The sequence below is a fragment of the Engystomops pustulosus genome, chromosome 1 (genome assembly GCF_040894005.1).
Source record: "Engystomops pustulosus chromosome 1, aEngPut4.maternal, whole genome shotgun sequence".
NCBI lineage: Eukaryota > Metazoa > Chordata > Amphibia > Anura > Leptodactylidae > Engystomops > Engystomops pustulosus.
Window position 1 is genome coordinate 114,838,913 of NC_092411.1, and position 16,240 is coordinate 114,855,152.

Consider the following 16,240-nt stretch of genomic DNA (forward strand, 5'->3'; position numbering starts at 1 on the left):
AGAGCTGTATGGGTGCTTATTTTGTGTGTAACAAATTTTACTTCTCTGTGACTTTATTTATGATTCCATGCCATGTACTGGGAAGCTGGAAAAAATTCCCAAATGTAGATAAATTGGGAAAAAATGCATTTGCGTCACTTTCTTATGGGCTCCGTTTTTACGGCTTTCACTGTGTGCTCCAAATAACATCTCTGCTTTATTCTTTGGTTCGCTATAATCATGGTGATACCAAATTTATATAGGTTTTATTGCATTTAATACATTTTCAAACATTTTGGTAAGCTCTGTGCAGAGCTGCATAATCTGCGCTATATAAACAAAGGAATTAAATTATTATAAAAGTTAAATGAATGTGTACTTTAACCCTAGAACCCTGGCTCATTGTAATGAATCTACTGAAATCAGCCTCAAGTCTGACAAAGACCCGAGGCTGTCATGGCAACTGATCGCCACCCTCCGATGATGTTTGAGATAGCAGCGATCTCAACAAAGATGGCGGTACCATGCGCTGCTATCTTTTATATGCCGGTTGCAAACAAGGGGTTAACACTCGCGGTCAGTGCTGACAATATGCAGCAAAGCCCATCTGTGTATAAAGAGGGCTCAGCCTGTAAGCCTTCATAGCTCTTCAGCGGTATAACCATCGTAGAGCGTGAGGGGATTAATAAATAAAAATGCTGCTGCTTAAACCAGCAATCAGCTGCCATCTTAGATACAAAGTCCAAAGTCAGTGGGACTACAGAGAAGCCTGGAGCTTGGTACCTGGGATTTTCCGGATAACAGAATGAGGGAGTACGCAGAATTGGTTAATGTAGAGAAAGTTAAAGTTGCATGCAGTTAACCCGTGTGATAGCCCTGCTCAAATAAATGGGTTTTATGAGCACTTTGAAGCTTTGGGGGATGGATATTAGTCTGGCCCAGTCTAAGGTCCAGAGCACTCTGGTAGAGGTTTTCATCCAGGATATCTCTGTACTTGGCCACATTCAGCTTTCCTTCAATTGCAAACAGTCATCATGTCTCTGCAGCTGAATAACACCCTCATTGCATGATGCTGCCACCACCATGTTTCACTGTTGGGATCGTATTTGGCAGGTGATAAGCAGTGCCTGGTTTTCTAGACACATACCGCTTAGAATTAATACCAAAAAGTTCAATCTTCCTCTCAGCAGACAAGGATAGACTCCTAGTCTGGGAGTCCTTCATTTGTTTTTTTGCAAACTGCATGCAGGCATTCATATGTCTTGCACTGAGGAGAGGCTTCCGTCGGCACATTCTGACATAAAAATGTCGACTGGTGAAGGGCTGCAGTGATAGTTGACTTTTTGGAACTTTCTCCCATCTACCTACTATCTGTCTGGAGCTCAGCCGCAGTAATCTTGGGGTCCTTCTTTATCTCTCTCACCAAGGTTCGTCTCTCACGATTGCTTAATTTGGCTGGACTGCCAGGTTGAGGAAGAGTTGTGGTTGTCACAAACTTCTTCCATTTAAGAATTATGGAGGCCAATGTGCTCTTGAGTGCTGCATATATTCTTTTGTAACCTTAGCCAGATCTATGCATTGCAACAATTCTGTCTCTGAGCTCCTTGGGCAGTTCCTTAGATGTCATGATTCTTATGTGCTCTGACACACACTGTGACCTGTGAGGTCTCCAATGAAGGAGTAGAATCATCTCAGGGTGGATAAGAAGAAAATGGACAGCATGTGAGTTAAATTTGGGTGTCATAGCAAAGGGTCTGGATAATTATGACCATGTAATATTTTACTTTTTCTTAAGTTATAAATTAGCAAAAAATATCTACTTTTCTGTTTTTGGGGTGCAGAGTGTACATCAATGAGCAAAAAAGAACTTTTTTGATCTTTCCAATTGGCTGCAATGAATCAAAGAGTCAAAAATTTAAATGGTTTTGAATTCTTTTGTACCCACTATAATTGTACTTTTTTTTCCCATGGTCAAAGTGCAGAACCTTACATTTATCTACATTAAACATAAGCTACCCTTTCCTCGCCCATCCCTCTAGTGTCCACAAATCCCTTTGTAATATTATACTATCGGCCTAAATTACCTATACTATCGGTATAAATTACATTAAAAAGCTATATATCATCTGGAAATATTGAAACTCCACTTTGTAAACCCTCTACAAGGCCATTTATAAAAATATTAAAAAGAAGGGGGCCCAATGCTGACCCCTGTGGCACCCCACTGGTAACTTTAACCCAATCTAAGAATGTGAATTACGACCCTCTGTTTTCTATCACTAAACCAATTGCTTACCCAATTGCTTACACCGATTTTCCCCTAGTCCCAGCTCTTTCAATTTATCACCAACCTTTAATGCACCACAGTATAAATTGACTTGGCAAAGTCCATATACATAACATCCACAGCCTCCCCACGCTCCAGACTAGAACTTGCCTGCTCATAGAAGCTGATAAGATTAGTATGACGGGACCGATTTCTCCTAAACCCGTGCTGATGCTGAGTTATAAGATACCCCAGGAAAGCATCTCTAACAAACCCCTCATATATTCTCCCACAGCTGAAGATAAACACATAGATCTGTAGTTTCCAGGAACACTTTTTGATCCTTGATCACTATTACCCAGGTGCCACCCAACCTGTAAATTTGATATTCTGTCAGATCTGTTGGTTAAGATAAGGTCCAGGAGTCATCAGGGAACAAGCTTTTTCAATGGCACTAGGCACGAAGATCCAGCAGGGTGTGCAGGGAGAGGCTGGATTAAATAGGATTCTGGGTATGGCCAACGCCAATTAACGGTGCTTATTAAATCCCCTGAAGCCGGCATGTGCGTGCCCTAGGACAGTGATGGCGAACCTTTTGGAGATAGAGTGCCCAAACTACAACCAAAACCCACTTGTATGTCGCAAAGTGCCAACATGGCAATTTAAACAGTAACTTATTGATCCCTGCTGTATCACAGTTTTTAATTGTATTGGCGTCCTGAGTTCACCAATACAATAGAAAGATGATGGAGACATTTGGTTTGTAGCTTCCATCCAGGGTGACCTGAAGAGGAAGAATCAGGGGACCCAGAGCAGGAACTCAAATCGTAATCCATATCTATCCACACCATCTCACTACTCCTGTATTCCTGGCAGCCAAGGATGTTGCTTTAAAATAGTGCTGAGCATGGCACATGCAGAGCTGTCTTGGACCGCAGGAGGAAGCCTTGAGTCGTAACTGGCAAACTCTGTGTTGGTGTGAGGGCCTGGGTGCCCACAGAAAGGGCTCTGAGTGCCACCTCTGGCACCCGTGCCATAGGTTCGCCACCACTGCCCTAGGAGACTAGGACATGCGAGCACAGTCGCAGGACCAGAAGCAGCAGCGAGGACAGGTGAGCGTCAGCCGTGGGGTGCAGGGGCACACGGAGGGGCACGAGTGAGCCGCGACCTGAGACATAGGTTGCGGGAGCACCCGTGACAGTACCCCCCCCCCACCTTCGGACTCCCCTCTTCCTGGGCTAGAGGAATCTCTGCAGAAGAGCATGGTCCAGGATATTGTCCTCGGGCTCCCAAGATCCAGTCAACCAAGAAGACCTGCTTACCTCTCATCGTCTTCATGTCTCTTTTACCTCGAACTTGCTGAGAGAAACGGTTCAAGAGGATTGGCTTAGGGAGAGATATGTGGTAGGAGTACTGGATGCGCATGGTGGGAGGCACAGGATTGATGCAACTTAGCACCTCGAAAGGACCCAGGAATCGTGGAACAAGTTTGTAGCCAGGGATCTTTATCCGGACATACCTGGAAGACAACCAGACTTTGTCACCTGGAGAGAAGCTAGGAGGAGGCCTGTGCTTCTTGTCAGCCTGCAGCTTGGTTCAGGCAGAGGCCTGTAACAAGGAAAGGCGAGTCTGTTACCAAATGGACTTCAGGTCCCGTACCAACTCCTCAACAGCTGGAACGTCCGGGGACACAGGCAGAAGCACAGGTGGAAGAAAAGTCCAATATTACTTGAAGTTGGTTACAGAGGGATTGCCAGAATTTAGACACAAACTGAACCCCCCGATCTGAAACAATGTTCTGGGGAAGTCCATGGAGCCAGAAGATGTGATGGAAGAACTGGCTGGCAAGATGTGGAGCAGACGGCAGACCTGGCAGAGGAACAAAATGGGACATTTTGGAAATCCGTTCAGTTACCACCCAGATAATGGTATTGCCAGAGCAAAGCGGAGGGTCCGTGATTAAGTCCATAGCCATGTGAATCCACAAGCAGCTGGGTATCGGCAACGGCTGAAGAAGGTTCCAGACAAGATGGCTTATTTCAGGCACAGGAAGCACAGGAGTCCACAAAGTCCCATACATCCTTGACCAGATATGGCCACTAATAGAAACAGGAAATGAGGGCGACAGAGCGCTGCAGCCCAGGGTGCCCAACCACACATGAACAATGTCCCCAAGTCAGAATCCTCTTCCATAGAGCAGGTCGGACGTAGGTCTTGCCAGGGGGTAGCTGCTGAAGGTGCACTCGGGCGGCTACAACCAGTCACTCAAGAGGGATGACATGCCGAGGAGCCTGTTCTTCTCCAATGACATCCGGGGCATGAGAGAGAGCATCAGCCGTGATGTTCTTTTCAGTTGGATGTAAATGGATAAGGAAATTGAACCGGAAAAAGAAGAGTGACCAGTGGGCTTGTTGTGGGTTGAGTCGCTGAACAGTCTGGAGATAGAGGAGATTCTTGTGATCTGTGTATATGCAAATGGGGAAATGAGCTCCCTCCAGGAGATAACTCCACTCATCTAGTTTAATCACCAATAGTTCCCAGTCCCCTATGGAGTAATTCCTCTCTGTGGAGGAGAAAGTCTTGGAGAAAAACTTGCAAGTGAGAGTTTGGCCTTTGGGCCATTTCTGGGTGAGCACCGCCCCAGTTTCTACTGAGGAGACATTAACTTCCAGATGGAAAGGCTTTTCTGTATCAGGCCAAGTAAGAACTGGGGCTGAGGCCAAGGCAGACTTTAATTTTGAGAAAGCTTCTTCAGCCGCCGGAGGCCAGAGACAGGGATTGGCGCCCTTCTTAGTGAGTGCCACAATAGGAGACACAAGTGCAGGATAAACTGCCGGTAATAGTTTGCAAAGCCCGGCAATCTCTGTATTGCATAGTGCTACTGGGCATGTCCAATGAAGACCCACAGAAAACTTAGTAGGATCCATCTGTAGACCCCTCTCAGAAATAATGTATCCAAGGAAGGGAAGACTCTTCTGATGGAACTGGCACTTTTCATGTTTGGTGTAGAGGTGATTGGCTCTTAGACGACTGAGGAATTGACGTACGTAGAACCAATGGGATTCAAGAACACCAGTATATCGTCAAGATAAACCATGACACAGGTATATAGCAAGTCCCTAAAGTTGTCGTTGACGAACTCCTGAAAGATGGCTGGTACGTTACAAAAGTCCAAACAGAGTTCCCGTTTGGAGAAGACCTTGGCTCCATGTAGGTGGTCAAACAGCTCAGTGATCAACGGCAAAGGGTAGCGGTTCTTAACGGTGACCTTGTTAAGACCACGGTAGTCGATACAAGGAAAGAGTGATCCATCCTTTTTGGTCACAAAGAAGAAGCACCAGCCGGAGAAGAGGATTAACGTTTGAACCCCCTCTGCAGGTTCTCTTTTATGTAGTCCGACTTTGCTTCGGAATCAGGCACAGAGACTGGGTACACCCAACCCTGAGGAGGGGACGTACCCAGAAGCAGATCAACCTGGCAGTCGTAGGGACGTTGCGGTGGCAAAGTCTCAGCTTGCTTCTTGAAAAAAACATCTGCAAAGTCCTGATAGCAAGCTGGAAGACCCTACAGAGGCTTGGGAACCACAGAAGAGACCATGACAGGTACTCGATGAGGAACCACCATGCAGAAAAAAAAAGGCTTCTCGACCACAGGGAAGTGATGACGGGAGACCAGAGAGGCATCCACGAAGTTTCCTGCAGAACCGGAATCCAGGAAGGCAGATATTTGGAACTGAGCACCTGTTCCTGAGCTGAGCAGAACGGGAAGGTTCAGACATGAAGAGGCTTTGTTCTCACCTAGGGACGCTTCTCCCAAGAACCCCAGGTGTGGGCATTTCTCGGACGCTGAGGACGGAGTGGACAGGTCTGAAGGAAGTGTAGGCTGGCACAGTAGGGAGCAGAGGTTCCCCTGACGTCGCCTGGAACATTCCTGAAAAGACAGCCGAGCTCTGTCCACATGCATCAGTCCTCTGCAGGTGACTGAAGTGGTCTTTGTAAGGCAGAGCCCAATTGAGGCAAACGTTGAACCCGGACTTGTGCTTGTTCGAGATGTTGCTCCTCAAAGCGCTCCATAAACCAGATATAAATCTGAGTGGCCTGGGAGATGAGTTCACTCAGAGTAGAGGGCAGGTCACGTGCAGACAGCGTGTCCTTAAATTGGCCCGAAAGTCCCTTTTTAAAGGTCGTACTCAGGGCTACATTGTTCCAGGTTAGCACAGAGGCCAGGGTATGGAATCAAACCACATAGTCACCAACAGATAAGTCCCCTTGACGCAGGTTCAGCAGTGCAGTCTCAGCTGAAGACACCCGTGCAGGGTTCTCAAAGACAGACTGGAACACAGAGAAGAAGGAGGTAATGTTAGTTGTAACCAGGTCTTTTCTGTCCCAGAGAGGAGTATCCCATGCCAGGGCCTTCCCGGAGAGGAGGCTGATGATAAATGCCACCTTGGACCATTCCGTGACGAAGTTGGCATAAGCTTAATGTGCAGCAAGAACTTGGTGATAAAGCCCCTGCACAACTTGGGGTCACCATCATACTTTGAGGGCATGGAAAGTCTCAGACTAGGTTGAGCGGTAGGCAGGCAAACCGGAGTAGCAGGATAGGCCACAGGAATCTGACGCTTTTGCTGAGTGACAATCAACTGCGACCAGAATCTAAGTGACATCTGGTTTTCACCAGAACCCACTGAAAAGGGTTGGACTGCAGCGTGGAACCACCACGTTGTTCCACAGGTGCGCCTGTGGCCCAGGGGCACAGGGAGTGGCGCGGGTGAGCACCCTTGACACCTTTTCTACCTACACCAACTTTTGGTTTTATGGTGTTGTACGTGCTACAGGCAGTATATCAGAGATAAATACCTTTGAGGTCTTTGCCCTGAGCTAACTGCAAAACTTAGTTTTGGAGCTTTATTAATGCACTGGGATTGGATCTAGTGCTATATTTGTCAATAGAACTTGATACTAAAGGTGCTGTATTGTTCTATAATTGAAAGCATATAATGTAAATCTAGAACTAAATAGTTTGGGCATAGGTATGTGAACAACTGTATTCATAGTTAGCTAAATGTTTATCATAAGTTTTGACTAGAAGGTATGTGTAACATCCATGCCAAAGTGCTCCTCTGTCAGAAGATTGCAGTTTAGGTGGCGTAAATTTTCCTTTGTGTTTTGTGTGTGTGAACCGTAGCTATGTTGCTGTTGAGATTGACTGAGCCACACCCAACTCTTTGCAGCCCAGCCCAGTCCAGCAAGGGTTACTAAAGTGATAGATGGCTGATCTAGTCAGCTCCTGGATGTTGTCGAGTAACAGCTTTGTATATCTGCCCATTCAACCTCTGCTATGTTACTTGTCCTCTCTCTAGTGATTAGATTCTATACCTTTGCTGCCATCTTGATTTTAACCTGGTTCCTTCTGACTCTGCTTTTCTGTCTGTATCTGTTGTTTTTCCCACAGTGTCGTGTATCTTCTAGTGTGTCCCTGCTTTCCCTGTCTCTATTTTGTCTCATTCCCTTATCTCATTACTGTGTTCTCGTGTGAATACCAGTCTGTCTCTGATTTCCTTTTAACTGTCCGCTCCACCATCCAGCAGCAGCCAGACAAAGTAAGTTTTCTTTGTCACTCTGTAGGGTCTCTCAAGGACCATTAGTTAGGTTCCTGATAGCGGGTTTACTCTTATCAGAGCAGTTTTATCTGCTGTAGGCAGGGCCTTAGCCCTCAGGGATGTCGCAAGGTTAGTTCGCCACCAGTTACCTAGTCTGACAGCTAGCACCAAGTCTGGTTGTCGTTGTGCTAAATCAAATCAGTTTTGGATATAATAAAGGTTATTTTAGATATTAACTTAAGAATCATTTTAAATATTGTAATTATGTATTAAAGTAGGTATAATTTTGTCACGTGCCACATTACATGTATCAAAAAAATCAAAAAACAGATAGGATATGCAAAAAAAATGGCTATAAACCAATTCATAAACAAAATATAAAGATTTTATTGGTTACACTTAGCGCTAACATTTAAAATCAGCACAAAGGGACGCTGTGCTGTAAACAGTGCATGACAATAACATGCTCTGTGCAATCAACCCCCTTCAGATCATGGTGGACCTCTACTTGGTGTCTACTCAGATAAAAAATGATGTAAACAATGACTGACTGTGCATTTGTAACCCTACGTAGATAAGGTGCAACATGTATCCTGAAATCAATAAATGATACCCAATTCCAAGGAAACAAAGTGCAACAATATGAAATGTAGAAAAAAATAATGATATCACCAAGTATTGTATGGAGGAGATGCAGCGCCCCACACTTTCCGCCTCTAGTGTGGCTTCCTCAGGTGTGCCATATTACATGAGTTCTCACTCCCAAAGTAGAGAGCCTGTTGTTAAAAATTTTAATTCCACCTTTGAAGATTCTGATAAACAACATGTAGCATCAAACTTATTTTAATTAGATTTGGCATGTATTCTCTAAAACTGGTCCACATCATTACTATACAAATCCCTGGGAATAGTACTACTAATGTAACACCTTGTTGATTTGCTAGTATAATTAAATTTTTGTCAGAAACCTCTGTATTTTGTGGATTTTGGACGCTCAATTCTGAGCTTGCTGATCTCATCCAAGGCTACTCTGCTGAGAGGTTTATGTTTAGCTGTCTTGCAGATCCGATTGTTTGTGATCAGCTGGGTGTCTGTTCTCAGGAAAGCTGGATAGTCATTGTCTAGGTCTGTGTGTTTCTCATCTGGAGGTTGAATAATTCAGTTGCTGGTGGTGCCATCTAGGATCTGGATAAATTGCTAGTGCTTAGTTCACTCAGGGCTAGTTATTATTTCTTCTTTTACCTTTGGTACTCCAGTTTGGTTCCCTGTTCCTTGTATCATGCTAGATCTGGAATCCTGTATACTTTAAAATCTGAAACCTTGTACCTCCAGCCTTATCCGAAACCTGGTGAAACCTGGACCTATTCAGAACCCTGTGTACCTGCCCTTGGTCCTGTAACAAGATGCAAGTTAATATTTAATTGACAATAAAATGCAGATTATACATGAAAACAAGTCACATAAATACATTCACAAACAATAAAATATATATGGCTCTTGGAAGGCATTGGAACATCCTTATTTAGTTGGTTATAAATTGTATTTGCATTAAATAACGTTTTTATGTCATGTTGTGTGATAAATACAGAAAATGTCAGACTTGCAATCTTCTTTTGAATATACTGTACAGAAAGATTTCATAAAATCATCAGTAGGAAAAGTGAAAACCAAAACTGCACTATTACAAACTACTATTTGTCCTATAAAAAAAAACAAGATCCCATGCAGCTATAGTGACAGAAAAAAATCATAAATATCTTGATCATTAAGTAAATATATGCAACATTAAGGGGTTAAAATAATGTCAGTTCTATATGCATCATTGATGCACTTAAATTGGGCCTTGCACCATTTCCTCATCTAAGGCCCCATGCACACAACCACATGGTGATGGGACTACACAATTTGCAGCCACATCATGGCCCCCATAGAGGTCTATGGCACCCATTCACAGTGCGGTGAGCAAACAGTGTCTATACAACTATACAATTCTAAGCTATACATGTCCTATATTTTGCCATTTTTTATATTTTAAGTATAATTATTTTAATAAGGTTTTGTTTTAACAATTTTAGAAAGACACTACAAACAGTACCAGGTATTGTATACAGACCCTCAAACTCCCATGCCCTCCTCCCTTTTCCCCCAAAACAGTTTCTCTGATGGTGATAGGACATCCATAGAACATTTCAGTCAGTGAATCTCTATTACAGTATTACACCGCATGCTACAATAGAAAGAGAGAAGAGACAATCCAAGACTATCATGTCCTCCCAGGAAGATAAAGGACCCTGGGAGATGGCGCTTCCTCTTATTGTACAATACCCGCAACGGACCCAAAGTGCCCCTCACACTTTCAGTCTGTTGGGATGCAGTGGTGAAGGCAAATTGTATCTTGCCATTTAGCACTGCCAATCGCAGTGTTAACCAACAATCTAAAACTTTTATCCCTATAGCCCCACTGTCCACTATTGTGGCCTAAGCCTCAAAAACTCGCTCTGCTACTCCACAACTGAAGACCTCACACAGCCTTTTATAAAGCTGAGCAATATTTGGACACAATGAACCCACCAAAATGACCTTAACGAATACATTACTATTGACCTCCTTGTTCACATCTCTAAGCTTGCTCATTAGTGACTGCTTTAAGTGTGCATATTGCATAAAGTTTAAGGGGCCTAAATGACAGTTAGAATCCAACTCTTCCATGGGTAACCAAGGTGGGTCCGTGTTATGAAAGAGTTTATTTGTCATTCCCTGTTGGAAGGCCAGAGAATCCCACAAGGAAAGTGCTTAGAAACATGGAAGGAGACGCCAAACAAAGATATTTCCACATCGATTTTGTGTCTCTGCATAGAATTGAACGTTTCTTAGAAAGCGGTATAGTGGACAGTGGGGCATGTATTAGGGCAGAAAGGGAATATGGGGAAGCAAAGGCAGACTCCAACTCGTAATCTAAATACGAACTTGTCCCCTTCAGCCAGTCAAACAGATGCATAGCAAGGCATGCTAGATTATATAATTGCACTCTCCGGGAGTTAAGAACCATCCAAGCGCTGTGTATCTGTATGACATAATATTATTGGTATTGTCTGCACGGGATATAGTCTTTTGCTCATCATTTTTAAAAGGTGGTTTCTGCCCACCTATAGGTATAAGAAGTTTGCCACCAAAATGACTAGCTATCTCCTACTGTGGTTCAGACGTATCAAGGGAGGGTGTGTGGGGTACACAGAACTATACTGTCCCTTTGTGAACCCCTTTAGCTCCCGCCCTAACAAGGGCAGTCCACAACTGTCCTTGTCAAAAAGTGCATGCCCCCTGTCAAGTGTCACCTTTCCCTGACACGTTTCGTCTACTGACTCCTCAGAGGGTACACAAAGTCAATGCTGGTCTCCGCTATCCTTAAATGTTGGTTTAGCGTGCGTAAGCATCTAGTGGCATGCAGGTATAGAAAAAGCTTGCTGTATGCTGAGCTTCGAAATAAGATGGAGATGGCAATGTCGTGTGCAGGCTGGCAGTCTGTTCGTGCCAGATAGCACACACTTCCGCCTTTTTAAATGGATAACCCCCGCTCCGCTACCCTGTGATTGGGTGCACCTCCCTTTTCCCTCGATCTCATTGGACAACCATGGCACGCCACACAAATAGTGCGGCAGACCGCAGTGGAAACAGCCCATGTAGCGGACCGCAATGTAAACTCCAAGGATCCGGGTCTGACGGAGGTGCTCATGCGTTGATTCGGCAAGGAACACCATGTTGGGCGCCTCTCCATAGAGAAGCTGTTCAGTAAGCCCATCCCCTTCTGGGCGCATATTACCACTGAATGACATGACAGAATGCCTTAGCAGGTTAGCAATACACTTTTAGCTACAGAGAATCATGCATCCCTCGTACCGGGTTTCAAAATGCTGATAAATGAATCCCCCCCATGGAAGACGATCAGGAAGGTATCCTGATATACTCAATTTAGATAATCAGGATAGAAAAATAAGAAATTAACCGCCCATTAGCGAGATGTCATGCAAAATGCATCTCGACCACATGGGCAGAATAACATTTCAATAGACGGATTATAGAGTGTCTATAAAGGGGTCAAAAAAGAAGAACAGGCAGAGCATCTTTTTAAAGGAAGGGTACAAAGGTCAGTTGGTCATTGAGTCCTTTGGGTGAGATGGTATCTAATTTATAGATCCATCTCGCCTCCCTCTGAAGGATCATCTTATCCCAATTTCCCCCACGTTCTGAATAGGGGACCGTGTCTATCCTCATAATGCTCAACACCCCTGCATCACCTTTGTGATGCGTCCAGACAGGGTTAGGTGTGGGTTTGTTCCCTAGATGTTCTCTGATTCTTCTACCTAACTCCCTAGACACGGTCCCCTATCCAGAACGTGGGGGAAATTGGGATGAGATGATCCTTCAGAGGGAAAAGGTAAATGTAAATAGGAATAGTTAAAATGTATCATACCATGGACTAAGTGGTTTATACCATTAAGTAGATAATAAGTAGAACTTCAAGTGTGAACTTAAGGAAATATGACTAATACCATAATTTAAAAAGTGTGCTGTAAGCTGTAAGTTGGGCTTACATATTTTAAAAAGTAGGCAATAAGTAGTAATAAGACTGTATAATTAGTTAATAAGTATGAATTATTATTTGACCCAGGTAGATTGTAGGTAGGGCTTATACCACAGAGGTTGTTTGTAATAAGTAAAAATTATTAAGTTGGAATAAGTATGTCATATGTAGGAATAATACCAGGAACTAGGTAAGTAGGAGGACTTATACCATGGACTATGTAGGTAATAGGTAGGACTTATACCTTGGACATGTGTATGTAGGTAGTAAACAATGGCTTATGCCACGAACTACCTAATACTTAAAATTAATAAATAGGATTTATGTATTTTAAGCAGTATTTATACCATGGATTAGAGGAAATCTGCCATTAAAATGAAGTATGATAAATGATGGGCCCTTACTCAAAGATCCAGGCACTGTGACTGTGGTAATCTTCTTATATTTTTTTTATCCATGGCCTCTTTCCTTCTAAAATCAACTTTTAAAATTGTTTTGTGCTAGGTCTTCATAGGTTGTTACACTGTGTCACTCTGCTCCCTTTGAACTTCCCTCTCCCTCTGCTTGCTATAACCTCACTGCAGCAGCACGCAGTGGGAGGGGGAAGTGCTATGGCAGAGTGTAACAGCTTGTGAAGCTACAGCATGGAGGGGCTTTGGTAACACCCGCAGAGGCCTTTTTAATTTTAAAAAATTAAGAAGATTACCACGGTCATGGTACCTGGCTCTATGAGCAAGCGTCTGGTTTATCATGCTTGATATTTATGGTAGATAAGTAGCTAACTTATGTATGCAGAAGTAGAACTAGCTATGAGGACTTAAACCAAGGCCTAAATAGGTAATAGGATTTACACTGGGAAGTAAGGCTTATACCATACACTAAACTAAGTAGGCAATAAGTATGACTTACATCATGGAATAATTTCCAGAGATTCTGTCTTCAATAAGGCATCTAGAAATTATGGCAAATTTCTGCAATATAATTATTTAAAAGCCGGTTCTCCTGATACTTTTTGGTGCACTTACAAAACATACACACTATATAGCTCATAAAATGAAGACCAGGACCATTCTCAGCAGATTCCTCTATCCATCTCATGGATCCAAAGCAGATACAAGGGATGAAGGTACTGGACATGTTCCCACGTAAATAAAAAGAAGTTTGAGATTGAAAACAAAAGCTTTAATTGGTTACTGTGATCATTAACAAACCAATCTTATACGCACAATCAGTTACCCAATGTTATCTAAATCAGTGAGCCGATTTTAAAGAATCTGTACAATTGACCTCTATTACATCCTCATTCATTTACCCTTTTAGGCTTGTCTTTATCTCTTTTCTATTAACCATTCATCTACTGCAAATCTTTACTTTGCATTAGCTCTATTTGGAAACTCATTTCCTAAAAGAAAGTTTATTTGTTCAATCTACAGTTACAATAACCACCTGAAAACCAGGGATTATTAACGCCCGGCAATGGGTTTACATCATGCCACACATTGCACATTAAGTGTCCTGCCCCCAGATAACTGTAAGATTAAAGGAAACCTACCACTTGTAGTGGCAGGTTTCCGATGGAAATACCGGGCACCAGCTCAGGGTGAGCTGGTGCCGGAGCTTATTTTAGTTAGTGTTTTAAACCGCGGTATCGCGGTTTAAAACACTTTTTAAACGCTATAGCCGGCGCAGGCAGGTACGCGCTCGGCGCTTACCGTGCGCGCGGCTACATAGGAAGTTAATGAGAGCCGCGTGCACGGTAAGCGCCGAGCGCGTACCTGCCTGCGCCGGCTATAGCGTTTAAAAAGTGTTTTAAACCGCGATACCGCGGTTTAAAACACTAACTAAAATAAGCTCCGGCACCAGCTCACCCTGAGCTGGTGCCCGGTGTTGCCATCGGAAACCTGCCACTACAAGTGGTAGGTTTCCTTTAATCTCTGAATTGTACAGTTCTGTATAGAAAGTTATACTGTCTCACTATTGATCAGCATGTAATCATAATGTAGAACATAGGGGGTCATTTATCTTAGGATTTTATCTTACATATTAAATTTTTTGGCACATTTGTAAATTTGCAACTTTTCCATTCTTTCTATTTTTCTGTGTTGCGCCTGATCTGTCTTTAATATCTAGATGTGAATGTATGAAAAAGTCACACTTTTGTCTCAAATGGTAATTAAAAAGCCACACATAAACTCCAGTCCCAATCAGGCGTAGGAAAAAATGAAGAAGGGTTTGCAGAAAAGTTTGTGCAACTTGGGTGTGACTTTTTTAAAAAGTCGCAAAAACCCCACACACTCAGTTGCCTGATATATCAACCTCTAAGATAAATCAAACTTGTCCAAAACCCGAAAAAAAACAAAAACAAAAGCCACCCAAAATGTCCTGACTAAAGATAGATGACCTCCACAGTGTGTTTTATATCCTATATTCATAAAATCAGCAAGGCAAACCCAATAAAAAAGGATACCAGATCTTGGACACATTGAGAAGACATTTGAGGGTCTCAGTAGGACTCTGCTCCTCCCCATGCTTGGCTGGTATTTCCTGGGGCTAGGTTTTAGCACATATCTTTTGTTTATGGATACCGCATGTGAACAATGTAACAGACTGTGTTAAATTTTACCAAGTGCAGCGCCAAGTGAATGAATTTAAGAGAATAATGGACCTAGAGTCCCAAGGCGTATCCAGACTTTGTGCTCAGTGACCTGTTGTCACACTTCCTTATTTAATATGAATGCAATTTCCTTTAGTTTAGTTGAAGAATGTATATTCTTAGTGAATATGTATAAGGGCCTTAAAGTCACACATACATATGTAATGAAGTAGTTTGCTCATCTAATCATGGCATATGTAAATGTTATGGGTGAAGTTGTAATGAATTGCCTTCAAAGCCACTGAAATAATATGCATGTCAATGTCTGTATACAATACATTTAGATAATAGAAAATACTACTTATGTAAATAGCATGTGTTCACGTCATATCACAATACGTTGTCATTGCTTTATGTCTATGCTGAATATCTATGTATCTTTATACATATATGCACTTGTGTATATATTTGTTTCTGTACACACGTGTATATGTATGTATCCGGTGAGCCCTTAAAAATTGAAGATATTAAGAATATATATAGTATATATTCATATTTATATAGTAACTGCATTATATCCTCATTATTTTAATAAAGGTTGTTTCTCTCTGTGCTTGTCATGTTCTTGTTTTCAGTAGATAAAGAGAATGGGGGTCATTTACTAAGGGCCCGATTCGCGTTTTCCCGACGTGTTACCCGAATATTTCCGATTTGCGCCGCTTGTACATGAATTGCCCCGGGTTTTTGGCGCACGCGATCGGATTGTGGCGCATCGGGGCCGGCATGCGCGCGACAGAAATTGGGGGGCGTGGCCGAACGAAAACCCGACGTATTCGGAAAAACCGCCGCATTTGAAAACCGAATATGTGTCGCTTGGGGAGCGCTCACCTTCACCTTCTATGGGATGGTGCATTCCGGGGCGTTAAGATTATTTTCGGCGCTGCAGCGCCACCTGGTGGACGGCGGAGGAACTACCATCTTAAATCCCAGCCGGACCCGAATCCTGTGCAGAGAACGCGCCGCTGGATCGCGAATGGGCCGGGTAAGTAAATGTGCCCCAATGTGTTAATTCTGTAGTTAACACCAATGGTTATTATTTCTTTCATTAATGAATGTTCTCCAAAAACTGTTTGATAGAGTAATTGACTTTCTGTGAATGTGGCTTAATATATGTGTGTGTCTGGGATAGGGAAATAATACTGCTGGGATTGTCAGACC